This window comes from Elephas maximus, chromosome 18 (assembly GCF_024166365.1).
Source record: "Elephas maximus indicus isolate mEleMax1 chromosome 18, mEleMax1 primary haplotype, whole genome shotgun sequence".
Taxonomy (NCBI): domain Eukaryota; kingdom Metazoa; phylum Chordata; class Mammalia; order Proboscidea; family Elephantidae; genus Elephas; species Elephas maximus.
The window spans coordinates 24,583,890-24,611,631 of record NC_064836.1 but is presented as its reverse complement, the minus strand read 5'-3'; the positions used below and the strand labels follow the sequence as shown (position 1 = coordinate 24,611,631).

The following is a 27,742-nucleotide window of genomic DNA, read 5'->3' as shown; positions in this document are numbered from 1 at the left end:
CCAATCCAATCCCTGTCTGAAGAGTTGGCTTCAGGAATGGTTCCTGTCCTGGGCCAACAGAAGGTGTAGGGGCCATGACCACCAGGGTCCTTCTAGTGTCAGCCAGATCATTAGATCTGGTCTTTTTATGAGAATTTGGGATTTGCATCACACTGCTGTCCTACTCCTTCAGGGGTTCTCTGTTGTGTTCCCTGTCGAGGCAGTTACTGGTTGTAGCCGGGCACCATCTAGCCCTTCTGGTCTCAGGCTGATGTAGTCTCTGGTTTATGTGGCCCTTTCTGTCTCTTGGGCCTGTAATTACCTTGTGTCCTTGGTGTTCTTCATTCTCCTTTGATCCAGGTGGGTTGAGACCAATTGATGTGTCTTAGATGGCTGCTTGCTAGCGTTTAAGACCCCAGATTCCTCTCTCCAAGGTGGGATGCAGGATGTTTTCTTAATAGATTTTATTATGCCAACTGACTTTGATGTCCCCTTAAACCATGGTCTCCAAACCCCCGCCCCTGCTTCGCTGACCTTCCAAGCAGTTTGTTGCGGAAACTTCTTTCCTTTTGGTTTAGTCCAGTTGTGCTGACCTTTCCTGTATTGTGTGTTGTCTTTCCCATTACCTAAAGTAGTACTTATCTACTACGGAATTAGTGAACACCCCTATCCCACTCTCCTTTCCTCCTCCGTCTTATAACCATCAAAGAATATTTTCTTCTCAGTTTAAACTATTTCTTGAGTTCTTATAATAGTAGTCTTATACAATATTTGTCATTTTGCAACCAACTAATTTCACTCAGCAGAATGCCTTCCAGATTCCTCTGTGTTATGAAATGTTTCACAGATTCATCACTGTTCTTTCTCGATGTGTAGTATTCCATTGTGTGACTATACCATAATTTATCCATTCATCTGCTGATGGGCACCGTGGCTGCTTCCATCTTTTTGCTATTGCAAACAGTGCTGCAGTGAACATGGGCGTGCATATATCTGTTCGTGTAAAGGCTCTTATTTCTCTAGGGTATATTCTAAGGAGTTGGATTGCTGGATCGTATGGTAGTTCTATTTCCAGCTATTAAAAAAAAAAAAGTCCCAAATCAATTTCCAAAGTGGTTGTACCACTTTGACGTTCCCACCGGTAGTGCATAATTTTTCCAGGCTCTCCACAGCCTTTCCAACATTTATTGTTTTCTTTTCTGGATTAATGCCAGTCCTGTTGGAGTGAGATGGAATCTCATTGTAGTTTTCATTTGCATTTCTCCAATGGCTAATGATCGTGAGCATTTCCTCGTATCTGTTAGCTACCTGAATGTGTTTTTCAGTGAAGTGTCTGTTCATATTTTTTGTCACTTTTTTAAAGTGGTTTATTTGTTTTTTTGCAGTTGAATTTTTGCAGTGTTGTGTAGATTTTAGAGATCAGGTGCTGCTTGGAAATATCATAGCTAAAATATTTTTCCCAGTCTGTAGGTAATCTTTTTACCCTTTTGGTGAAGTCTTTGGATGAGCATAGATGTTTGATTTTTAGGAGCTCCCAGTTATTTAGTTTTTCTTCTGCATTGTTAGTAATGTTTTGTATACTGTTTATGCCATGTATTAGGGCTCCTAACGTTGTCCCTATTTTTTCTTCCATGATCTTTATTGTTTTAGATTTTATATTTAGGTCTTTGATCCATTTTGAGCTTGTTTTTGTGTCTGGAGTGAGGTATGATTTATGCCAGCACCATTTGTTAAAAAGACTGTCTTTTCCCCATTGAAGTGTTTTGGGGCCTTTGTCAAATATCAACTGCTCATATGTGGATGGATTGATGTCTGGATTCTCAATTCTGTTCACTGGTCTATGCATCTCTTGCTGTACCAGTACCAGGCCGTTTTGACTACTGTGGCGGTATAATAGGTTCTAAAATCAGGTAGAGCAAGGCCTCTCACTTTGTTCTTCTTTTTCAGTAATGCTTCCGGGGCCTCTTTCCCTTCTGTATGAAGTTGGTGATTTCTTTCTTCATCTCATTAAAGAACGTCGTTAGAATTTAGATCGAAAGTGCATTAAATGTATAGATCGTTTTTGGTAGAATAGACATTTTCAAAATGTTAAGTCTTCCTATCCATGAGCAAGGTATGTTTTTCCACTCATGTAGGTCTCTTTTGGTTTCTTGCAGAAGTGTACTGTAGTTTTCTTTGCATAAGTCTTTTACATCTCTGGTAAGATTTATTCCTAAGTATTTTATCTTTTTGGGGGCTACTGTAAATGCTATTGATTTGGTGATTTCTTCTTCGATGTTCCTTTTGTTGTTGCAGAGGAATTCAACTGATTTTCTTATGTTGATCTTGTGTCCCAATACTCTGCTGAACTCGTCTATTACTTTCAGTAGTTTTCTGGAGGATTCCTTGGGGTTTTCTGTGTATAAGATCATGTCATCTGCAAATAGAGATACTTTGACTTCTTCCTTGCCAATCTGGATGCCCTTTATTTCTTTATCTAGCCTAATTGCTCTGGCTTGGACTTCCAGCACAATGTTAAATAAGAGTGGTGATAAAGGGCATCCTTGTCTGGTTCCCGATCTCAAAGGGAATGCTTTCAGGCTCTCTCCATTTAGGATGATGTTGGCTGTTGGCTTTGTATAAATGCCCTTTATTATGTTGAGGAATTTTCCTTCTGTTCCTATTTTGCTGAGAGTTTTTGTCACGAATGAGTGTTGAACTTTGTCAAATGCATTTTCTGCATCAGTTGTTAAAATCATGTGACTCTTGTCTTTTGTTCTATTTATGTGATGGATTACATTAATTATTTTTTCTAATGTTGAAAACCATCCCAGCATACCTGGTATGAATCCCACTTGGTCATGGTGAATTATTTTTTTGATATGTTGTTGAATTCTATTGGCGAGGATTTTTGCATCTAAGTTCATGAGGGATATAGGTCTGTAATTTTCTTTTTTTGTGGTGTCTTTACCTGGTTTTGGCATCAGGGATATGGTGGCTTCATAGAATGAGTTTGGTAGTATTTCATCGTTTTCTATGCTCTGAAATACCTGTAGTAGTAGTGGTGTTAACTCTTCTCTGAAAGTTTGGTATAACTCTGTAGTGAAGCCTTCCGGGACAGGGGTTTTTTTTTTTGTTGTTGTTGTTGGGAGTGTTTTGATTACCTTTTCAATCTCTTCTTTTGTTATAGGTCTATTTAGTTGTTCTACCTCTGTTTGTGTTAGTTTAGGTAGGTAGTGTGTTTCTAGGAGGTCATCCATTTCTTCTTGGTTTTCGAATTTGTTAGAGTACAATTTTTCATAGTAATCTGATATGATTCTTTTAATTTCAGTTGGGTCTTTTGTAATATCGTCCATCTCATTTTGTATTTGGGTTATTTGTTTCCTCTCCTGTGTTTCTTTTGTCATTTTGGCCAATGGTTTATCAATTTCGTTGATTTTTTCAAAACATCAGCTTTTGGTCTTGTTAATTCTTTCAATTGTTTTTCTGTTTTCTACTTCATTTAGTTCTGCTCTAATTTTTATTATTTGTATTCTTCTGGTGCCTGTGGGTTTCTTTCGCTGCTCTCTTTGTATTTGTTCAAGTTGTAGGGATAATTCTTTGATTCTGGCCCTTTCTTCTTTTTTGTATGTGTGCATTTATTGATATGAATTGTCATCTTTGCACCGCTTTTCCTGTGTCCCAAAAGTTCTGATAGGAAGTGTTTTCATTCTCATTGGATTCTCTGAATTTCTCTATTCCATCCTTAATGTCTTCTATAATCCAGTCTTTTTTGAGCAGGGTATTGTTCAGTTTCCAAGTGTTTGGTTTTTTTCTTATGCTTTGCTCTTATTGATTTCCAGTTTTATGGTGTTATGGTCAGAGAAGATGCTTTGTAATATTTCAATGTTTTGGATTCTGCTAAGGCTTACTTTATGACCTAATACGTGGTCTATTCTAGAGAATGTTTCATGTGCGCTAGAAAAGAAAGTATACTTGGTTGCTGTTGGGTGGAGTGTTCTGTATATGTCTATGAGGTCAAGTTGGTTGATTGTAGCATTTAGAGCTTCTGGATCTTTATTGAGCTGCTTTCTGGATGTCCTGCCCTTCACCAAAAATCATGTGTTGAAGTCTCCTACTATTATTGTGGAGCTGTCTATCCCACTTTTCAAAGCTGATAGAGTTTGTTTTATGTACTTTCCAGCCCTGTCATTGGGTGCATAAATATTTAATATGGTTATATCTTCTTGGTGTATTGTCCCTTTAATGTTATGTAGTGTCCTTCCTTATCCTTTCTGATAAATTTAACTTTAAAGTCTATTTTGTCAGAAATTAACATTGCCACTGCTGCTCTTTTTTGATTGTTGTTTGCTTGATATATTTTTTTCCATCCTTTGAGTTTTAGTTTGTTTGTGTCTCTAAGTCTAAGGTGTGTCTCTTGTATGCAGCATATAGACAGATCTTGTTTTTTAATTCACTCTGCCACTCTCTGTCTCTTTATTGGTGCATTTATTCCATTTATATTCAGGGTAATTATGGATAAGTACGAATTTAGTGCTATCATTTTGATGTCCTTTTTTGTGTGTTCTTGACACTTTCTTTTTCCCACTTAATTTTATGTGCTGAGTAGATTTTTCTTTATAAATTGTCCTTTCCTCATATTTGTTGTTGTTGCTTTTGTTTCTGCTGAGTCTCTATTTTTTTCTTGTATTTTATTTTGATAAGTAGGATAGTTTGTCTCCTTTATGGTTCCCTTATTCTTTACCCCTACTTTTCTAAATTTAAATCTATCTTTCATTTCTTTGTATCGCCGTATCTTCCTCCCCATATGGAAGGTTTATGATTACATGTCTTAGTCCCTCTTTATCATTTTAATGTTGTCTTCTTTTATATAATAACATTGCGGTTACCTTGTTTTGAGTTTTTTTTTTTTATATATAATCTTGCTTTGCTTTTTTTTGGATTTCCATGTCTGGGTTGACGTCTACTTGCTCTGTCCAGCGTTCTAGCCTTGAGTTGATACCTGATATTATCGATTTTCTAACTAAAGAACTTCCATTAGTATTTCTTGTAGTTTTGGTTTTTATGAATTCCCTAAACTTGTGTTTATCTGGAAGTGTCTTAATTTCATCTTCATATTTAAGAGACAGTTTTGCTGAAAATATGATTCTTGGCAGGCAATTTTTTTTCCTTAATTTTTTAAAATATGTCATCCCATTGCCTTCTTGCCTGCATGGCTTCTGCCAAGTAGTCAGAGCTTATTTTTTTTTGGCTCTCCTTTGTAGGTGACTTTTTGTTTATCCCTAGCTGCTCTTATAATTCTCTCTTTATCTTTGGTTTTAATATGTCTTGGTGACTTTCTTTTAATATCTGCCTTATGTGGAGTTCGATGAGCATCTTGGATAGATATCGTCTCATGTTTCACAATATCAGGGAAGTTTTCTGCCAACAAATCTTCAACAATTCTCTGTGTATTTTCTGTTATCCCTCCCTGTTCTGGTACTGCAATCACTCGTAGGTTATTTCTCTTGATAGAGTCCCACATGATCCTTAAGGTTTCTTCATTTTTTTTTAATTCTTTTATCTGGTTTTTCTTCAGATATATTAGTACCAAGTGATTTATCTTTGAGTTCAGAAATTCTAGCTTCTAGTTGCACAATTCTGGTCCTCTGACATTCTATTGAGTTGTCTACTTCTGTAATTTTATTGTTAGTTTTCTGAATTTCTGATTGCTTTCTGCCTGTGGATTTTTCCAGCTTATTAAACTTTCCATTATGTTCCCGAATAATCTTTCTAATTTCTTCAGTTGCTTTATCTGTGTGTTTCTTGGCTTGTTCTGCATATTGCCTCATTTCCTTCCCGATGCCTTTTGTGTTCTGGCTTTCATAATTCCAGGAATGCACTTTCATCTAGAAGATCCCTGGATTCTTTGTTTTGAGAGCTGGTTGAGGTGATCACGGTCTGTTTGTTTATATGACTTGGTATTTACTGTTGTCTCCGAGCCATCCGTGAGGTATTATGTTAGTTTATGCTTTCTTAATGTGTCGTAGCTTCTTGCTTTGATTTTGTTTTGAGATACTGAAATGGGTTGCTGGAGTGAGCTAGCTTGATTATTTTTGCCTTTGGAGTTCTGACGTTCTGTCCTCAGATGGCTAGAGCTCTTATCAGGTATATCAGTCTAGGAGTCCATTCACTTTTCTTGTATGAATTCAGCTCAGGTGTCCAGGTAGTTGATCATCATGTGTGTGGTACAGGCTCTGTCCTACAGTCTTAGAGGGGCAGGGGTGATTGGTGTATGTACCCGTAACTGATTGCAGCAGGGGATCACGCTCTGAACAAGGCCAGGAGGCTGAGAACCAACCCCCGAGTGTCTCTGAGGAAAGCACGTCCCTGTTCCCTAGAGTGTGCAGGTGGGTGGGTTCTGCAGACGGACCATGGGCATCCAATATTTTTGGTTGTAAGGACTGGGAGGTATCAGTTATCATTGGACCCGTGTCACAGGTGGCTGGGTGACCTGGTGGAGCTACCAGTCCTTAGGCCCCTGATGTGGGTAGATGAGGACCCTGGCAAAGCAAAGCAAAGTCAAACATCAAACACCCACCTCTCCACCACACAGCTGAAACAGTTGGAGTCTGCCAACAAGGGCCTATTCTCCTGAAATAGGCCCACAGAGGTCCATGCAGAAGGGAAAGATGCTGAAAGTCCATGGACCATTTATGCCTGGATGGGACCTGCTTCTGTCCTGAGCTCCCCCGCTTAGTGGAGCTGGCAAATTATCTTTTCCCCCAATTGCAAATTTTTTCCTTCTCCAAGGTTGGGAGGATGGCTCTAGGTGCAACAGGGCCTATCTCAGGCCCAGGGAATTCAGCCGCTGAAGCCGGTTTTGGGGTGGGGCGGGGCACGGCAAAATATACGCAAGTACTTAGCTTTTGCTGAGAGCGCCATTCTTCTCAGGTCCCGGAGGTGTGAGTGGACTTTGTGGCTGGCTGCTTCTCCCTTAGGAAACTGGTGGAATGCTAGTACCAACCTGCCGCTGCCGGACCAGGAATGGTGCCTGAGTGCGTCCGGCGATTCAGGTCTGGTAACTCCTCTCTGCTTCTGAACGGTCTCTTCCACTCCCCCTCAGTTCATTTTCTAAGCTTGCCTTCGAAGCTCAGGGCTCCTAGCTTATCATAATATTCTTTTCAATTTTTTTTTTTTCAGGTCTTTGTTGTAAAGAGGGCTCTCCGGAAGCGTCTGTGTATCCCACCATCTTGGCTCTGCCTCTGTAGCAGTTTTTATAAATTTTGTATATTAGTCCTTTATCAGATATAAAACCAAACCAAACCCAGTGCCGTCCAGTTGATTCCAACTCATAGCAACCCAAAAGGATGACGTAGAACTCCCCCATAGAGTTTCCATGGAGTGCGTGGTGGATTTGAAATGCCAACCCTTTTTTTAGCAGCTGTAGCACTTAACCACTGCGGCCATCAGGGTTTCCTTATCAGATATAGGGTTCCCAAATTTTTTCTCCCACTATGTAGGCTGTCTTTTCACTTTTTTGATAAATTCTTTTAATGAACAGAAATATTTAATATTTATGAGGCCCCATTTGTCTTTTTTTTCATTTGTTGCTCATGCCTTTTATTATTATATCTGATACCTACCAAAAAATACTTAGTCCTTATATTCTCTTCTGTGAATTTCATTTTCAAATTAAGGTCCTTGACCCATTTTCAGTTGGTTTTTGTGCATCATGTAATGGCTGGTTCCTAGTTTATTCTTCTGCATGTGGATATCCAATTTTTCCAGCACTACTGATTGAAGGGACTTTTCCTTCCCCAATTGGATGAATTTAGAATTTGTGTTGAAAATCAGTTGACCACATATCTATGGATATATTCCTGTAGTTTCAATTTTATCCCACTGGTTTCTATGTCTATTATTATACAAGTACCAGGATGTTTAAATTAGTGTAGCTTTGTAGTAGGTTTTGAAGTATGAGAGTTTGAGCCCTTCTGCTTTATTCTTCTTCAAGGTTCCTTTCAGTATTTGGGATCCCTTGCCCTTCCATATAAATTGGAGAATTGCCTTTTTCTTTTCTGTCAAGATGCTGTTGGAATTTTGATGGAGATGGCGTGGAATTAATAGATTGCTTTGGGTAGTATCGACATCTTAATTGTATAAAGTCTTCCAACATGGAATGTTCTTCAGTTATTCAGGTCTTCTTTGATTTCTTTTAACAATGTTTTATACTTTTTTGTAAATAGGGATTTTACCTACATTTATTCATAGGTATTTTATTTTTTAGATGCCATTGTAAATAGTAATATTTTAGTATTTCTTCTTTTTGCAGATTGCTGATGTACAGAAACCGTGCTTATTTTTATGTTTTGATCTTGCACACTGTTGCTTTGCTGAATTCATTTATAAGTACTAATAGCTTTTTTGTGGATTCTTTGGTGTTTTCTATGTATATACTTGTCATCTGCAAAAAGAGATAGTTTTACTTCTTCCTTCATTACCTGGGTACCTTTGATTTCTTCTGTCTCACCTAATTACTCTGGTAGGACGTCCAGAATGATGTTAAATATGAGTGGTGAAAGTAGGCATCTCGTTCTTGTTCCTGAACTTAATGGGAATGTTCTCAGTCTTTGTCCACTGAGTATCATGTTAGCTGTGGAGATTTTTGTAGATGCCCTTTTTTGTATTGAGAAATTTCCCTTTTATTCCTACCACTTATTTATTTACCCAAAGAACTACAAAGTATTGTAGTTCTGCTAGGGGAGGGGCAAGCATTGCCTGGTCCACAGTTTTACTATAGTCTTTAAACAGATATTGTCTTGACTCAGTTTAGAGCCCCTGGCTGGAAGCCAGTCAGTTCACCTTCTTTAGTAGCTGTTTAAGTCCACTCTCCAACCACAACCCTCATCGGGTTCTCACACTCCTGTGTACTATGCACCTGACTTAATTATCCTGGGTCTAGTACCAAACACTTAGGAACAGCCCCTATGTCCCTGGATCCCATAGAATTATGCAAGTTGGCCGGTCCCCAGGAAGCCTGCATAACCTAGCTAAACCCACCTGTTTTCCATACTTAAGTCACCTCCTATAATCCCAGCCTGTTTTTACCATATCTCTGGGTACAGCCCCTTGTGTGGTCCTGCACAGCAGCCTTCTCTGGTTGGGAGCTGTAGGTAACAGCGTTTCTTAAAATTTAGAACAATGGGACATAAAAGAAGGCCGCTCAGATAGGAGACCAAATGAAGCCCTAGAAATACAAACCTCTACCACTAAGTAAATTCAATATATAAACTCAATATATGATTAGGCACTGACTACATCTTACATACTGTTAAGGACAGTCACTGGTAAGAGAGAAGCACGGTCATGGTCCTTAACATCAGTGAAAGAAAACTTGATGCAATAGATGTTAATTGTTGCTGTTATTAGGTGCCTTGAGTCAGCTATGACTGAGGTGACTGAGGTGACCCCATATAGAACAGAATAAAACATTGCCCAGTACTGCACCATCTTCACCGTCATTGATGTGTTCGAGTTCATTGTCGTCCTGAATGCCTTCCAACGTAGGCGGCTCATCTTATAGCACTATATTGGACAATATTCTTTTGTGATCCATAGTGTTTTCATGGGCTGATTTTTAGAAATAGATCACCAGGCCTTTCTTCTTAAGTCTGTCTTAGTCTGGAAGTGCCACTGAAACTTGTCTACCATGTATGATCCTGCTGGTATTTGAAATACGATTGGCATAGCTTCCAACATCATACATAGCAACACGCTAACTACCACAGTATGACAAACCAACAGACGGGTGGTTGAGATGTTAATTGCACTTGATAAATACCTGATTCTCCAACAATGTCCAGTTGAGGGTATGCTATGAACTAGAACCATCAGGGCATATGCTAATGTAAATATATTTTAATTCACTGTTTGGAGTTAATACATTTAAGTAACTTATAGATAGAAAATTATGTTAAATTACCTTATCGTGAGATGTTTAATACTATGTCTCATTTGTATAGCTTCTTAGAATTTTCAAGGCATTTCAGGAAACATCTTCTAACTACCTATAAATTAGGGAAAGCGGTTATTATAATTCCCATGTTACTCAAGAAGAAACTAAGACTTAGAGAGGTGAAGAATCATGTCCAAGTTCAACAGTCTGGCCATTAAAAGATTAGAAGTCAAGGACTCCAGCATGCAGCCTGATCCAGACACCACCCTACCCCTTAGCTGTTATTGTTGTTAGCTGCTGAGGAGTGACCCCCCACCCCATGGTTACCCTGTGCATAAAAGAACACCAGATAGTTTTGATTCACAAGGCTCTCATTAACTGATTCTCAGAAGTAGATAACCAGGTCCTTTCTCCTAGTCCATCTTACTCTGGAAGCTCTGCGGACACCTGCTCAGCATCATAGCAACATGCAAGCCTCCACTGACAGATAAGTGGTGGCTGCACATACGGTGCGTCGGCTGGGAATCAAAGCAGGATCACCCCCATGGAAAGATCACTGAACCACCAGTGCCTCTTACCTTTTAACTAGGGAAGTATAATGAGCAGTATAGTGGCTGAGCAGTCTACGGGACTGGATTATGGCTCTGGTCTCTGTGGGGTCATGGGTTCGAATCCCACTGCTGCCAACTGTGTTTTGGGGGCCCTGGTGGCTCAGTGGTTAAGTGTTTGGCTGCTAACCAAAATGTTGGTAGTTCAAATCCACCAGCCACTCCTTGGACGGCCTATCGGGCAGGTCTATTGTGTCCTATAGGGTTGCTGAGTTGGAATTGACTTGATGGCAGTGGGTGTAGGACAGCATGTTGTTAGGTGCCATCGAGCTAGTTCTGACTCATGGTGACACTATGCACGACAGGAAGAAACACTGCCCGGGCCTGGGCCATCGTTACAATCATTATTACGCTTGAGCTCATTCCTGCAGGCACTGTCCGTTTACCTCGTTGAGGGCCTTCCTCTTTTCCGCTGCCTCTGTGCTTTGCCATGCGTGATGTCCTTCTTCAGGGCCTGATCCCTCCTGACAACATGTCTGAAGTATGTAAGACACAGTATCGCCATCCTTGCTTCTGGGGAGCATTCTGATTTTATTTCTCCCAAGACAGATTTGTTCATTCTATTGGCAGTCCATGGTGTATTCAGTATTCTTCACCAATACCACAATTCACAGGTGTCAATTCTTCTTTGGTCTTCCTTATTCATCGTCTAGCTTTCATATGTATACGATGGGATTGAAAATACCATGGCTTGGGTCAGGCGCACCTTAGTCCTCAAAGTGACATATTTGCTTTTCAACACTTTAAAGAGGTCTTTTGCAGCAGACTTGCTCAGAGCAATGTGTCTTTTGATTTCTTGACTGCTCCTTCCATGGGTATTGATTGTGGATTCAAGTAAAAAGAAATCCTTGACAACTTCAGTTTGCTCACTGCCACCCCCTTTGTTGCCAGTTTCAAACACCTGCTCAATCCTGTCCTGTGAAGCCTGCATGTGGCGGCCAGCAGCTGGACTGGCCACCACTCTCAGGATTTTTACCTCCTATAACTCCAACAGAAAAGTTTTTTTCTTTCCCAGCTCATGCTGGCACCACCAAGGAAACTCTTCTAAAAGACACCTCGCCAGATTGCTTTCATGGGTGTTGGAAACAGGGGCCGGTCTGTGGACATAAGTGGGCTTCAGGTAGCCTTAGCTGAGGGTCATTCAGATCTCCAACCCAGAGTAAAGCTAGCTTCCCTAGTATTCTCAGTGACCCAGACCTCGATTCTTCCAACTCTGGATTTGACAGCTTGATTGTCTCTCAAAACACAGAAGCTTTAGTCAGTGTTCCAAAACCATCTATTGAAAGCCATTTTTGGCCATTGTTTGTCTAACACCTCCACTCCACGTTTGTGAGGATGAGTTGACGTGGCTAAATCCAACAGAGACTGACCATGCAATTCAGTGGGATACATCAATGTGTGTTAAGAATAGCACTGCTGTAGAGATGAAGCAAATAATGGCCAAAGCCTTCAAACACCCCTTATCTGCTCAACAAGCACATTCCTTGGTGACTTAGAAAAAAATGCAAGACTTGTTTATCACATTGGCCTGATTCCAGCCAATCTTCCTGATCTCATGGAAAACAACTCTCTAGTTACTATAGAAATGTTGCTGAAATTAACACACAGTCAAACCCGATAACCAAGTATGTTTCAGGCCTGGTCAATATGGACATGTCCTTACATTCAATGGAAGTTGTAAATCAGCTTACTATAGCTGTTGATCTACCTCTCGAATTTATCCACCTTTATATATCAAATTTCATCTCTACTTGTGAACAATTTAAGGGTCATTTGATGCACCTGGTCTGTGTCTTCCTCCAGTCCTTGATCTGTAACAAAATTATTAATGTACAGGACTTGTTTATAGAAGTACAGGCGTTCTGTATTGAATCCCATAGGATATGAGAAGCTGCTGGCCTTTTCTGGTTGTTGAAGACATTGCATACTGGGGAAACCCCTTCTGAGACTAATAATCATAGTAATACCTCATCGAAACTACGTCATTCATTGTTCATCCATACCGTGGTTTAATTTTTACAACTGTTAAAACCCTGAGTGGATTGCTTGGTGTAGTGCATATAAACAATACTTTATCAACTTGAAGTTTTACTTTCCTGGATGACTTTTTACCTTGAGATGAATTTTTGGTAAAAACTTGAAAAAACTGTATCTTTTAGGTGTCTTGTTGATAATTATCCATACCTCTTGCCATTCTACTCTGTGTGCATTCCAGTTTGTTAATTCTCCTTTCAAAGCAAGCACTTTCAAGACTATTCATTGCAGTCCGTGTGAGGAACGGTTATCCCAGAAAACTATTACTGCAAAAGAGCAGATGAGCAGCAAAGAGCAAAGCGCCTGTTTTTGTTTAAAAGTCACGTTGCAGACTCCTGATAATCCCTGAATCCAGCTTTCATGAGGTTTCAGTGCTAATGTATTTCATGAGAGTAAATTAAGATATTCTTAAAAATTTGTGATCCTGTCCTTGATGTGACATTAGGCAATTGTTTTGATTCCTCAAGGGACCAAGAGAAATTTGATTCTTCAGCCCAGTTGTACAGGTAGCTCTTAACTTCTCATTAAGTACCATCTGAACCAAGGGCACACTTGTAAATTTATTCCTTCTTATCATGAGGATTACACGACAACAGAGTAAATGTATTCCTTGGGACGGTTAAAAAAACACAGGAAGTATTAGGAAACTTTTTCTAGGCCGAAATAGCTGCTATAGTTTTCTATTTGTTTTTTTTCCCCCTCTCAAGACACTTCTTCTGTAATTATTGTTGTTAATATAAAATAGTTATTTTACTTATTTTTTTTTTTTGAGGGAAAACGCCAGTTCATGCATTGAGAGGAATACTATTTCAAATAGTTTGCTGAGTGGGTGCTATTATTACCCTCATGTCTGTGGTAGGTTGAAGGACATGTTTGAGAAGCATTAGAGCAAGGTGGTATTGTGTGAACTTTTAGTCTTCATTTAACTCTTGGACAACAGTGCCTTACACTGAAGTTCTTTGTTTTTAATGAAAAAAAAAAAAAGTGTATATGTGTACATAAGGAGCACTTGTGGTACAGTGGTTAAAGTGCTTGGTTGGTAACCAAACAGTCAGCGGTTGGAATCCACCAGCCAAACCCACCATCCTCTCCACAAGAGAGAGATGTGGCAGTCTGCTTCTGTAAATATTTGCAGCCTTGGGAACCCTATAGGGCAGTTCTACTGTGTCCTGTAGGGTAGGCATGAGTCGCAACTGACTCAACAGCAATGAGTATGAGTAATGTAGCCAATCATTTCAATATATGTAAAACTATATGTCAGGAACAGGTCCCTGGGTAGTGGAAATGGTTAAGTGCTAGACTGGTACCCAGAAGATTAGGGGTTTGAACCTGTCCAGAGTAGCTTTGGAATTAAACCCTGGAAATCTGTTCCAAAAAGACTACAGCTTTGAAAACCCTACAGAGCAGCTCTATTCTACATGCAGGAGGTACCCATGAGTCAGAATCAACTCAATGGCAGCAAACAACACCATGTCATGATTTTTTTTTTTTTTTTTGCTCAGTATAAAGACCTTAGAACTTGTAAAGAATGTGTTTTAATGCTTTACTATTGCTTTGTTATTAAAATAGAATATGCATATTTAAACTACTTCTTAAATTGGAATTCTTTTATATTAATTCCATTAAACTAGGCCCTTTCACAGAAGTATACTTTCCAGAGTTTGTATTCAAAAGCAAATTAATTCAGAAAGGAAAAAATAACTGAATATAAAGCAACTAGAACAATTGTAGGTAGATTTCCTTGGAAAACTTTTATTACATCATTCATACTGAGGTTTACAAAATGTGTCACCTACAGTTTAATAAATATTGACTTTAGTTCTAGTAGGATGAATTATTCTTTGGGGACCAAAGACCATTTAGGAGGTGATGTTCTCTTGACTGTTTGCCTGGTTGTCTTGGGTATTGAACATGTCATGGATTGTAAATAGTAGGATTCAGAGTGTGGCAGATGAGTTGTCCCTGACACATACCTTCTCTGCTAACTGTAACAACAGTAAGTGTGATGGTCAAGGTTCTGTATAACTTGGCTGGGCCATGATTCTCAGTGGTTTGGCAGTTGTGATGCAGCTTGGCAGTCTTATGGTGATATGATCACTTCCACGATGAGATTTGATATAATGTGATCACCTCCTTACTAGGGTCTGCTATGAGTAAGAGGTTGGTCAGGTGGCCTGCACTGAATAGAAGTGGACATTCTGGCAAGGTTCCTGGTCTTTTGCTGGCTTTATATCCTGCAGCTGGCTCCTGTTCGTCTAACCTCCAGTTCTTTGTACTCGAGCTAGCAGCTTACCTTTGGTTCTCCCTGCTGATCTTGGAATCCATCAATCTTTACAGCCTGTGAACAAGAGCCCTGCTCTCTGTCCGGCCAAAGTTGGGTTCTCCAGCCCCTGCGGCTACATAAATCAGGAGAACCAAGCCTCTATCCTGACCCATGGACTTGGAATTTTCCAGCTTCTACAAATGTGTGAGCCGTTTCCTTGATGTAAATTTCCGTCTCTGTATATATTTGTAAGCCTCACTGGTTTTGATTCTCTAGAGAACCCAGCCTAAGACAGTAACCAAAACATCAACTGCAACCATAGGTACAACCTGGGAAGGCACCACTTGCAGTATGCTTACCTGGAGGTGGGTGATGGGCTGAGTGTTTTCATGTATTATCTCACTTAATTATTACTCCAGCCTTAGAGTTAGGCTTTACTAAACCAGATTTATAGATGAACACCCTGCAGCTAACAGCAGAGTGTAAACAGCTAAGACCACATGCTGGGAAGCGGTAGAGCTGGGATTTGGCTTCTTGACCCAGGTCAGCCTCAATGTCCAGTTTAAAGCTTAGGGACATTCTGAATTTCTCCTTTGATGCGTGGAGGGGAGGTAAATGTTTCACCTGCAATTGGCATAGCAATTGTTCGCTTTTGAAAAATGGTATTGATGCAGGTAAAGATTACTTTGTAGCTGAAAAAGAAAAGATTAAATGATTCAGAGCTGACATTTCATTTGCTAGCAATAGAGGAAATGTTACCAAATCTGAGAAATACAGTGGCATTGTAATTGACTGAATTCACCAAGGTATTTCAGTTTTCTATAGTGTTTTCATTTGTGGAAATAAAGGCCACTCAAGAACAAGCAAAAGCGCTTTATTCAGAGCTGGCTATGACAGAGGAGTCAGCCACCATCACTTGTATTTTACAGAGACTCAGAGGCAGGCAGTGGAGAGAGAAAGTTTAATTGTGGAAAAAAAAAAGGAAGGCTGCTTAGGGTGTGGTCTTATTGGAGGTTGTTCGCATGGGAAGCTGGAGGAAGGCTAAGGAGAAGCAGGGCAACCTATATAATTGGTTTGGGGAGTATGTTTCTCTGATTCCGAGTTGTGAGTGAAGGCAAAAAATTGGGGAAGCTGGCAGTTGTTGACCAAGTCCTGACCATTTGAGTGCTGATTACTGCAGAATCTGGTTTGTAGAACTACCTCATAGGGTTTCCAAAGAGCAACTGGTAGATTTGAACTGCTGACCTTTTGGTTAGCAGCCAAGCTCTTAACCAGTCTGCCACCAGTTCCAAATTGTAACTACCTACAAGAGTAGACTTGACAGCAACTGGTACCTACCTTAAAGGCCCATGCAGGTAGGGGTGCTACCTTTCTGTTAGTTACATTTCAAAGAAATGGATCCTAGGTTCTTGAGAAAACCTTCCTGGGTTGTAAAACTGGCAAGTTTACTTAGGCATTTAAAAGAATATATATGCATTTTTTAAAGGAGCCCTGGTGGTGAAGTGGTTAAGAGCTTGGCAGTGAACCAAAATGTCCTTGGCAGTTCAAATCCTCCAGCCAGTCCTTGGAAAGGCTTTAGGGCAGTTCTACTCTGTCAGTATAGGGCCACTGAGAATTTACAATTGCAAGCGTTCTGAAGAAATGTAAAAAAGAAAAAAGAGAGACTGGGACTCTTCTTTTTTGCACAGGGGTGAGCAGAAATATGTGTCCTTTTTTATCCCCCCCTTCTTTTTGATTTGTATTCACCCTTACAGTTATTAAGCATGATGCAGTGTTTAAAAAGCAAAATAACAATAACTAGGCAACTGTCATTCTTGATTGAATTAATTACTCATGTCTTTCTCATACCTGGCCTACTCCATGCATTTGTGTCAGTTGCAGGCCCCAGGCATCCAGGAGAGTTAGTCATTCCCCTGAAAGAGAGTCTTAGAAAGCAGCAACTCTGTTTGCTCCCTAATTTCATTACTGTTAAATAATGGAGACTCTGTATTCTGCTTTCTGTGTCATATAGCTTAATTTGTGAGCTTAAGATGTACAGAATTTGGTAAATCACCCCCAGAACACTACAGTATATTTTTACATAGAATTAAGATAATTTTAACTCTTTTCAGTAGATTTCAAAAAGAACTTAGAGATAGAGCCCTTAGGTCTTGTTTTCAGAACATAAACTGATAGGTCCCTTGGGTGGGACTACATTTATCTCTTAAAATGCAACATTACAGTTAGTGGTGTTATAACTTTTCTGCAGCATCTGGTGAAAACAAGATAATAAATCAGATTAAGACTATGTTGCAGTGATTACAAAAAAAGGAAATATAAAACTTCAAGAGCAGAAACTTGGGCCTTTGACTCTGAAATCCTAAGGAACAACTGGAGCTTATCAAACATTTGACCTATTAGGAAACTGTTGTTCCATGAAATCTACTGTCAAAGAGAGAAACTGAGAGCAGATATCTTATATTGATTTTAGGATTTCCTTATGCACAAAACTAAATATTCACTATGAGGAAGTTCCTGACCAGGATTGATCCTGCCAGCTACTTTTGTTTAACCAAAGTTGCCAGTCTTTTCTTTCCTGTTCAAAGCCTGGCTTGCTGAATTTGACTTTCAAAAGATATGGTTGGGTGGAGGGCCAGAGGACAATCTTCTTACCTGATGTCAGTTGATCTCAATAAAAGAGGGAGGGAAGGGTTCAGTCACTCATGTTAATATTAGCCACTGGTTGAGCTTCTAAATTTCCTTTTTTTTTTTTTTTTTCATTTTTTAGCCTCACTGTACCTAGCTTCTTTGGACCATTGCTTTTTCTGGAATCAAAATGGTATCCCTATATCAGAACAATTAGGCCAGATAAAGAAATAAAGCGTATCCAGACTGGTAGGGTAGTAGTGAAAGTTTCTGTATTTGCAGATGATATGATCTTATACACAGAAAACCCTAAAGAATCCTCAAGAAAACTACTGAAACTAATAGAAGAGTTTAGCAGGGTATCAGGGTACAAGATAAACACACAAAAATCAGTTGGAACCTGGAAGGCATTATGCTGAGCGAAATCAGTCAGAGGCAAAAGGACAAATATTGTATAAGACCACTATTATAAGATCTTGAGAAATAGTATAAACTGAGAAGAACACATACTTTTGTGGTTACGAGGGGGGGAGGCAGGGAGGGAGGGAGAGGGTTTTTTACTGATTAATTAGCTGAAAAGAACTGCTTTAGGTGAAGGGAAGGACAACACTGAATACATGGAAGGTCAGCTCAACTGCACTGGACTGGACCAAAAGCAAAGAAGTTTCCGGGATAAACTGAATACTTCAAAGGTCAGCGGAGCAAAGGCGGGGGTTTGGGAATCATGGTTTAAGGGGACTTCTAAGTCAATTGGCAAAATAATTCTATTATGAAAACATTCTGCATCCCACTTTGAAATGTGGCGTCTGGGGTCTTAAAAGCTAACAAGCGGCCATCTAAGATGCATCAATTGGTCTCAACCCACCTGGAGCAAAGGAGAATGAAGAACACCAAGGTCACACGACAACTAAGAGCCCAAGAGACAGAGAGGGCCACATGAACCAGAGACCTACATTATCCTGAGACCAGAAGAACTAATTGGTGCCCGGCCACAATCGATGACTGCCCTGACAGGGAGCACAATAGAGAACCCCTGAGGGAGCAGGAGATCAGTGGGATGCAGACCCCAAATTCTCATAAAAAGACCAGACTTAATGGTCTGGATGTGACTAGAGGAATCCCGGCGGTCATGGTCCCCAAACCTTCTGTTGGCACAGGACGGGAACCATCCCCAAAGACAATTTATCAGACATGAAAGGGACTGGACAGTGGGTGGGCGAGAGATGCTGATGAAGAGTGAGCTAATTATATCAGGTGGACACTTGAGACTGTGTTGGCATCTCCTGTCTGGAGGGGGGATGGAAGGATAGAGTTGGAGGCTGCCAAAGCCCTCACGAAAGGACAGACTGGAAGGGCTGACTCATTAGGGGGAGAGCAAGCGGGAGTAAGGAGTAAGATGTATATTAACTTATATGTGACAGACTGACTTGATTTGTAAACGTTCACCTGAAGCTCAACAAAAGTTAAAAAAAAAAAAAAATCAGTTGGATTCCTCTATACCAACAGAAAAAGAACATTGAAGAGGAAATCACCAAATCAATACCATTTACAGTAGCACCCAAGAAGACAGAATCCTTAGGAATAACTCTTAACGGAGATGTAAAAGATCTATACAGAGAAAACTACAAGGTACTGCTCTAAGAAACCAAGAGACCTACATAAGTGGAAAAACATACCTTGCTCATGGACAGGAGGACTCAACATTGTAGAAATGTCTGTTCTACCAAAAGTGATCTTATAAATACAATGCAATTCTAATCCAAATTCCAACAACATTTTTTAATGAGATGGAAAAACAAATCACCAACTTCATATGGAAGGGAGAGAGGCCCTATATAAGTAAAGCATTACTGAAAAAGAAGAACAAAGTGGGAGGCCTCACACTACGCGTTTTTAGGACCTATTATACCGCCACAGTAGTCAGAACAGCCTATTACTGGTACAACAACAGATTCATAGACCAATGGAACAGAATTGAGAATCCAGACATAAATCCATCCACATATGAACAGCTGATATTTGACTAAAGCCCAAAGTCAGTTAAATGGGGAAAAGACAGTCCATTTAACAAATGGTGCTGGCATAACTGGATATCCATCTGCAAAAAAATGACACAAAACCCATACCTCACACCGTGTGCAAAAATTAATTCAAAATGGATCAAAGACATAAATATAAAATCTAAAATGATAAAGATCATGGAAGAAAAAGTAGGGAAAACACTAGGAGCCTTAAAAAATGGCATAAGCAGTATACAAAACAGCACTAACAGTGCACAAACACCAGAAGAGAAACTAGATAACTGGGAGCTCCTAAAAATGAAACACATATTCTCGCCAAAGCCTTCACCAAAAGAGCAAAAAGATTACCTTGTTGTTGTTCTTAGGTGCCGTCGAGTCAGTTCCGACTCATAGCGACCCTATGCACGACAGAACCAAACACTGCCGGGTCCTGCGGCATCCTTACAATCATTGTTATGCTTGAGCTCATTGTTGCAGCCACCGTGTCAATCCACCTCATTGAGGGTCTTCCTCTTTTCCGCTGACCCTGTACTGTGCCAAGCGTGATGTCCTTCTCCAGAGACTGATTCCTCCGGAAGCATCAAAAGAAGATGGGAGGAAGACGCAGAGTCACTATACCCAAAAGAATTGGTGGGTGTTCAACCATTTCAGGAGAGAGCATGTGATCAGGAATCGATGGTATTGCAGGAGGCTGTCCAAGCTGCACTGAAGGAATCAGTGAAAAACAAGGCTTCAGCAATTGATGGAATACCAATTGAGATGTTTCAACAAGGGATGCAGCACTGAAGTGCTCACACATCTATGCCAAGAGGACAGTTACCCGGCCAACCAACTGGAAGAGTTCCATATTTGTGCCCATTTCAAAGAATGTTGGGCCAACAGAATGCAGAAATTATCAAACAATATCATTAATATCATACACAAGTAAAATTTTGCTGAAGATCATTTAAAAGCGATTGCAGCAGTACAGTGACAGGAAATTGCGAGAAATTAAAGCTAGATTCAGAAGAGGACGTAGAATGAGGGATGTCATTGCTGACGTCAGATGGATGTTGGCTGAAAGCAGAGAATACCAGCAAGGTGTTTACCTCTGTTTCATTGGCTATGCAAGAACGTTCGACTGTGTGGATCATAACAAATTATGGACATTGTGAAGAATGGGACTTCCAGAACACTTAATTGTGCTTATGAGAACCAAGAGGCAGTCATTCAAACAGAGCGAGGGTATACTTTGTGGTTTAAAATCAGTAAAGGGGTGCATCAGAATTGTATCCTTTCATGAATTTGTATGCTGAGCAAATACTTCTAGAAGCTGGACTGTATGAAGATCTCCACATCAGGATTGAAGGAAGATTCATGAACATCTTGTGTTATCCAGATGACACCACCTTGCCTGCTGAAATGGAAGAGGACTTAAAGCACTTACTGATGAATATCAAAGATTACAGCTTTCAGTATGGATTACAGCTCAACATAAAGAAAACAAAAGTTCTCACAACTGGACCAGTAAGCAACATCATGATAAACTAAGGACGTATTGATGCTGTCAAGGATTTTGTTTCACTTGGGTCCAAAATCAATGCCCAGGGATGCACTGGTCAAGAAATCAAACGACATATTACATTGGGCAAGTCTGCTGCAAAAAATCTCTTTAAAGGGTTAAAAAGCAAAGATATCGCCTTAAAGACTAAGGTTTGCCTAATGAAAGCCATGGTATTTTCAGTCAACTCATATGCATGAGAAAGCTAGACAATGAGTAAGGAAGACCAAAGAAGAATAGCTGCCTTTGAATCATTCTGTATGCAAAGAATATTGAATATACCATGTACTGCCAGAGTATGAGCAAATCTGTCTTGGAAGTACAGCTTGAATGCGCCTTAGAAGTGAGGATGGTGAGACTTCATCTCACGTACTTTGGACATGTTATCATGAGAGGCCAGTCCTTGGAGAAGGACATGATGCTTGGTAAAGCAGAGGAATAGCCAAAAGGAGGAATACCCTCAAAGAAGTAGATTGACACAGTGGCTGCAAGGATGGGCTCAAACATAACAATTGTGAGGATGGTACAGGATCATGCAGTGTTTATTCTCTTGTACCTAGGGCTCTGTTATACTTATTTGACAGTTCCTAATAACAACAACATGAGAGATACCAAAAAACAGCAACAACTTGGATGGGAGATCCCCTCTTAAAACTGCCCAAGGCTGTGCTTTAGATCTCATTGGAGAAGATGTGGTTGGACCCCACTGGATGGCAGAGAAACTCTCTGGATTTCTGTGGCCAGAGCTGGACTACAGTTGCCAGGCAAGCAGGAAACACCATCTGCGTCACAGGTGGCCTGATGCTAGCGTGTGAGAACACAGAAAGAGCTGTTGCATCAAAATCCCACTCACCAATGGGGAGGTGGTACCTGGAGAGGGCCACAGTGAGGTGGCCACCAGAACGGGACCAGGTCTGCAAGCTTGCCAAGGAACTACCTTGCCCTGGGCACAGCTGGGGAAGAATCCCTTGGAGAGTGGTGCAACAGGGCAAGAAGAGAACAAAATAGAAGCAATGTCTGTTCACCACAAGATCAACAGAATGCTCACGAAACAAGAAAAAAAAAAGCTTAAACAGTTCAGTCTATTATCACAGAGGAGGCTGTAAAAGGGTAGATTTAGAGCTGAAAGGCAGTAAGTTGCTAGTGGCATGGTGACAGTCTAATTCTGGCCAAAGCAGAACTGTTTTGAGAATGAAGTTGGTTGTTGTTATTAAATATTACAGAATAACAGGCATGAACCAAGATTGCCTCAGTAAAATTGGGGTTCTTTTTTTACAATCCCCATAATTATGGCGGACCAGTAGAGTAGTCACAATGATGTTTTGGCTTATTACAGTTTCTGAGTGTGACTTTGTTGTAAGATTGATCCACTTCCAAAAGAGAGAAAAACAGTCGCCATTGAGTTGATTTCAGCCCAGCTGTGTCAGACTAGAGCTGTGCTCCATAGGGTTTTCAATGCCTGATATTTTGAAAGTAGGTTGCCAGGCCTTTCTTCTGAGGTGCCTCTGGATGGAATCAAACCACCAACCTTTTAATGAGCAGCTGATCGTGTTAACCGTTTACACCACCCAGTGACTCCATTTACAAAATAGAAGCATTTATTACATATTCCAAGTATCCCCCATTTACTTTCTTTACTTCTTTTCAGTCTGAACTTTGTTGTGAAGTGTTTCTGAAAGACTTCCACAGCAGTGTGTTGTTCACAGGTCTGTGGCGTTTTTATCACTAGTGCCAACTATTAAGGCTAGCTGAAAATCAAATTCTTTTACATTCACTTTTACGGAATCTTTGTGCTGTTCGATAGCATGCTTGCACCGCAGACTTGGAGATGCTGCCTTAAGTTTATAATTCCCGTATCTCCCTGTGTGAAACATTGCTCGGGCAGAGAACCTGTGATAGCACAGTGATGACCTCCTACTTGATGATCCATTTCTGGTACAATGACACATAATGACAACCTTTCTATTACCCTCAAAGGTATTTCATACTACTGACTTCCTCAATAGTATTGGATACTTTGCACTAACTCAGCAGTAGCTAGTCTTTTTACCACTTGCGATTTCAACATCAAAGGCCACAGATGAACGATTTTCTGCCATTTTACTCTAAGGCCTCTTTAGAATCTCTTGCCTATTGAACTTCATAGATAAGATTTTAAGTTTTTTTTTTTCCTAATATTTCATAACTTTTTCTTGTGGCTACTGAATTTGATTTAGTTTAGTTTCTAACAGAAATAGGCAATTGATTTAATAGTTTAAGGAATCATCACTTAGAGAAAGGGAGATTAGCTGAAAGAGAATATTCTATTTAAATATTTGTGGACTTAAAATCCTTTCACTAGGTACCTAATGTTTTTAATTATTGAGTGCTCTAAAGTAAAGTCATTTATAAAGAAATACCATGGTTCTTTTAAATATTCCATTCATAAATTTATTTAAACAAATTGAACTGTGCTGTTAAGGAGCCCCAGTTGTAAAGTGGTTAAGAGCTTGGCTGCTAACCAGAAGGTCAGTTTGAATCCACCAATGGCTCCTTGGAAACCCTATGGGACAGTTCTGCTCTGTGCTGTAGGGTCACTATGAGTCAGAGTCAACTTGACAGCAAAGAGTTTTTTTTTTTTTGGTTTATTACCACATAAAGTAAGAAAAATAATAAATGAACAAACAAAAGATTTCAGAGTTTAAACAGTTTCTTTAATATAGTATTAAATTTGAAACTTCAGTGTCTCAGAGAGGGAAGTATATGACATTTCAAGGTGCTCAGCAATAGAGCTGCATAAGAGGCAGGCCTTTCCTGGTTTCAGACATGCACTTATGGAGAATACAAAGCATTATAGGGATATCGCCTCTATCATTAAAAGAAAATGAAAAAAAGAGCATGCTTACCTTTTGTGGAAAGCCTTAGGATTAAAACCAGCTGGGATTATGCTGGAGTTGCAAAGATGCTGAATCTTCGTTTCCAGTTCTCCGAAATTTTAACAGTGATTGACAACGTAAAGACAAAGAACACAATGTGTAAATCCAAACTTCATAAAATTATTATTCAATTTGATAAAGAAAAGGTGCTTATCAAGTAACCCCTAATCCCTGAATATAAATATCAATGATATACAATAATTACATAATTATTTTTAAATAATTGGGAAAATTATGAAAAAAATTAAAAAATAATGCTTCCAATGTTAATATACACTCATAAAGATTTCACAAAATCAGGCAATGTAAGGTTGCTATGAGTCAGCAACTATCAACATCAACAATACTCATAGAAATACAGCATACTTCTGTGACTTATAAAATGGATTAAACAAAAAAGTTGAAGTTTCACAGTGTAAAATTTACTTCAGGATTTATGACATTAAACAATTCTGAATGACTAAAACATACATGATTAAAATAAAATATTTAAAGGAATGCCTTTCAGTTTAGTATTTGAGTAAGTAAATTCATTGTGGTTTTAATGTTTGTTAATGTAACTCTTCTGCTCAAATACTTTCATTTATGCACAAAGGCATTGTACATTTTTTTAAGTATTCTTTCTTATGTCTTAAGGTGTATCTTCCTCATCTTTTATGTTTATGTTATGCAAAATGAACATATTTGCATACTATTCGTTTTCAAGTATGCAACTCTAAGACCCTACAATTAAGTTTTAGATAGCAGAACAGTAAAGGATGGTTGAAAATTTCACCTTCTGAATGATAACTAGTATTTTCTGATTCAGATCAAACTATTATTCTTGATCACTGCCCTCCTGAAAGGCTCAGGGTAACAAAGAAAAGCTATGTTTTATGTTAAATTAACTTTATGGCTACAATAGAACCTTTCAATCTTGAAAATAATCAAATGCCCATTTCCTTTTATTCATAAAGAAGTCTGTGATGTTTCTTTTTTTTTTTTTTTCCATCATATGCTATGTGATAACATTCTGGTGGGAGCTTTTTTTGTTGATATTATTAAGATTTTGATATTAAAAAATAATTCCTAAGAAAACTACTGAAACTAATACAAGAGTTCAGCAGAGTACCAGGATACAAGAGAAACACAAAAATCAGTTGGATTCCTCTATACCAATAAAGAGAACGTCGAAGAGGAAATCACCAAATCCACATCATTTACAATAGCCCCTGAGAAGTTAAAACACTTAGAGATAAATCTAACAAGGTACATAAAAGACCTATGCAAAGAAAACTACAGGACACTACTGCAAGAAACCAAAAGAGACCTATGTAAGCTGAAAAACATACCTTATTCCTGGATAGAAAGACTCAACATTGTAAAAATGTCTGTTCTACCAAAAGTGATCTGTACCCACGTGATCTATAGATGCAATGCAATTCCAGTCCAAATTCCAAGGACATTTTTTAATAAGACGGAGAAGCAAATCACCAACTTCACATGGAAGGGAAAGAGGCCCCAGATAAGTAAAGCATTACTGAAAAAGAAGAACAAAATGAGAGGCCTCATAGTACCTGATTTTAGAACATACTATATCACCACAGTAGTAAAAACAGCCTGGTACTGGTACAACAACAGATACATAGACCAATGAAGCAGAATTGAGAATCCGGGCATAAATCCATCCACATATGAGCAGCTAATATTTGACTAAATTCAGTTAAATGGGGAATAGACAGTCTGTTTAATAAATGGTGCTAGCATAACTGGATATCCATTTGCAAAAAAAATGAGACAAAACCAATACCTCGCACAAGCACAAAAATTAACTCAAGATGGATCAAAGACGTAAATATAAAATCTAAAATGACAAAGATCATGGAAGAAAAAATAGGGACAATGCTAGGAGCCCTAATACATGGCATAAATGGTATATAAAACATTACTAACAATGCACAAAACACCAGACAGAAACTAGATAACTGGGAGCTCCTAAAAATCAAACCACTATGCTCATCCAAAGACTTCACCAAAAGAGTAAAAAGATTATCTACAGGCTGGGAAGAAGTTTTTAGCTATGAGATTTGCGATCAGCATCTGATCTCTAGAATCTACATGATACTGCAAAAACACAACAATAAAAAGACAAAAAAAAAAAAACACTTAAAAATGGACAAAGCATATGAACAGGCACTTCACCAAAGAAGACATTCAGGAAGCTAACAGATACATGAGGAAATGCTCAGGATCATTAGCCATTAGAGAAATGCAGGTCAAAATGACAATGAGATACCATCTCACTCCAATAAGGCTGGCATTAATCCAGAAAACACAAAATAATCAAAGTTGGAGAGGTTGTGGAGAGACTAGATCACTCATACACTGCTGGTGGGAATGTAAAATAGTACAGCCACTTTGGAAATCAATTTGGCAGTTCCTTAAAAACTAGAACTACAACTACCATATGATCCAGCAATCTCATTCCTTGGAATTTATCCTAGAGAAATAAGAGCCTTCACACAAACAGGTATATGCACACCTGTGTTCATTGCAGCACTGTTTACAATAGGAAGAACATGGAAGTAACCAAAGTGTCTACCAATGGATAAATGGATAAATAAATTGTGGTATATTCATACAATGGCATGCTATAGAACGATAAAGAACAATGATGAATCCGTGAAACATCTTATTACATGGAGAAATCTGGAAGGCATTATGCTGACTGAAATTAGTCAGTTGCAAAAGAGCAAATATTGTATGAGACCATTGTTATAACAACTCAAATAGTTTAAACACCGAAGAAAATACTCTTTGATTATTATGATGATGGGGAGGGAAGGAGGGAGAGACATATTCACTAATTAGATAGTAGACAAGAACTAGTTTTGGTGAAGGGAAAGACAACACAGTACAGGAGAGGTTAGCACAACTGGACTAAACCAAAAGCAGAGAAGTTTCCAGAATATGCTTTGAAGGCCAGAGTAGCAGGAGCCGGTATCTGGGGACCATGATTTCAGGGGACATCTAGGTCAATTGGCGTAACAAAATTATTAAAACGTTCTGCGTCCCACTTTAGTGAGTGGTGTCTGTGGTCTTAAACACTAGCAAGCAGCCATCTAAGATGCATCATTTGGTTTCATCCCACCTGGAACAAAGGAGAATGAAGAACACCAAAGGCACAAGTTAATTATCAGCCCAAGAGACAACGCCACATAAACCAGAAACTACAGCCTGAGACCAGAAGAAGTAGATAGTGCCCCGTTACAATCAATGACTGCCCTGACAGGGAACACAACAGAAAATCCCTGATGGAGCAGGAGAACAGTGGGATGCAGACCTCAAATTCTCATAAAAAGACCAGACGTAATGGCGTGACTGAAGCTAGAAGGATCCCAGAGGGCATGGTCCCCAGACCTTCTGTTAGCCCAATACTGGAACCATTCCCAAAGCCAGCTCTTCAGATAGGGATTGGGCTGCACTGTAAGACAGAAAATGATACTGGTGAGGAGTGAGCTTCTTGGCTCAAGTAGACACACGAGACTATGTTGGCAGCTCCTGTCTGGAGGGGAGATGAGAAGGCAGAGGGGGACAGGAGCTGGCTGAATGGACATGGGGGATACAGAGTGGAGAGGAGGAGGGTGCTGTCTCCTTAGGGGGAGAGCAACTAGGAGTACATGGCAAGGTGTATATAAATTTTTGTATGAGAGACTGACCTGATTTTTAAACTTTCACTTAAAGCACAATAAAATTTTATTATTTTTATTTATATATTTATTTATATGATGGATTACATTAATTGTTTTTCTAATGTTGAACGTTCAGTGCATACTTGGTATGAATCCCACTTGGTCATGGT

At 39.4% G+C, this 27,742-nt stretch overlaps 2 protein-coding genes and 1 pseudogene across 2 annotated transcripts in view; 2 read left to right on the top strand and 1 right to left on the bottom strand.

Annotated features, from left to right (window-relative positions):
* The window catches only part of LOC126061817 (NUT family member 2G-like), a 432,103-nt gene that overhangs the window by 229,829 nt on the left and 174,532 nt on the right, over positions 1-27,742 (bottom strand). The gene's annotated exons all lie outside the window — the stretch shown is intronic.
* Positions 1-27,742, top strand: part of LOC126061823 (NUT family member 2D-like) — a 220,819-nt gene that overhangs the window by 53,793 nt on the left and 139,284 nt on the right. The window lies entirely within an intron of this gene.
* LOC126061697 (CCR4-NOT transcription complex subunit 11-like) lies at positions 6,985-12,516 on the top strand (annotated as a pseudogene).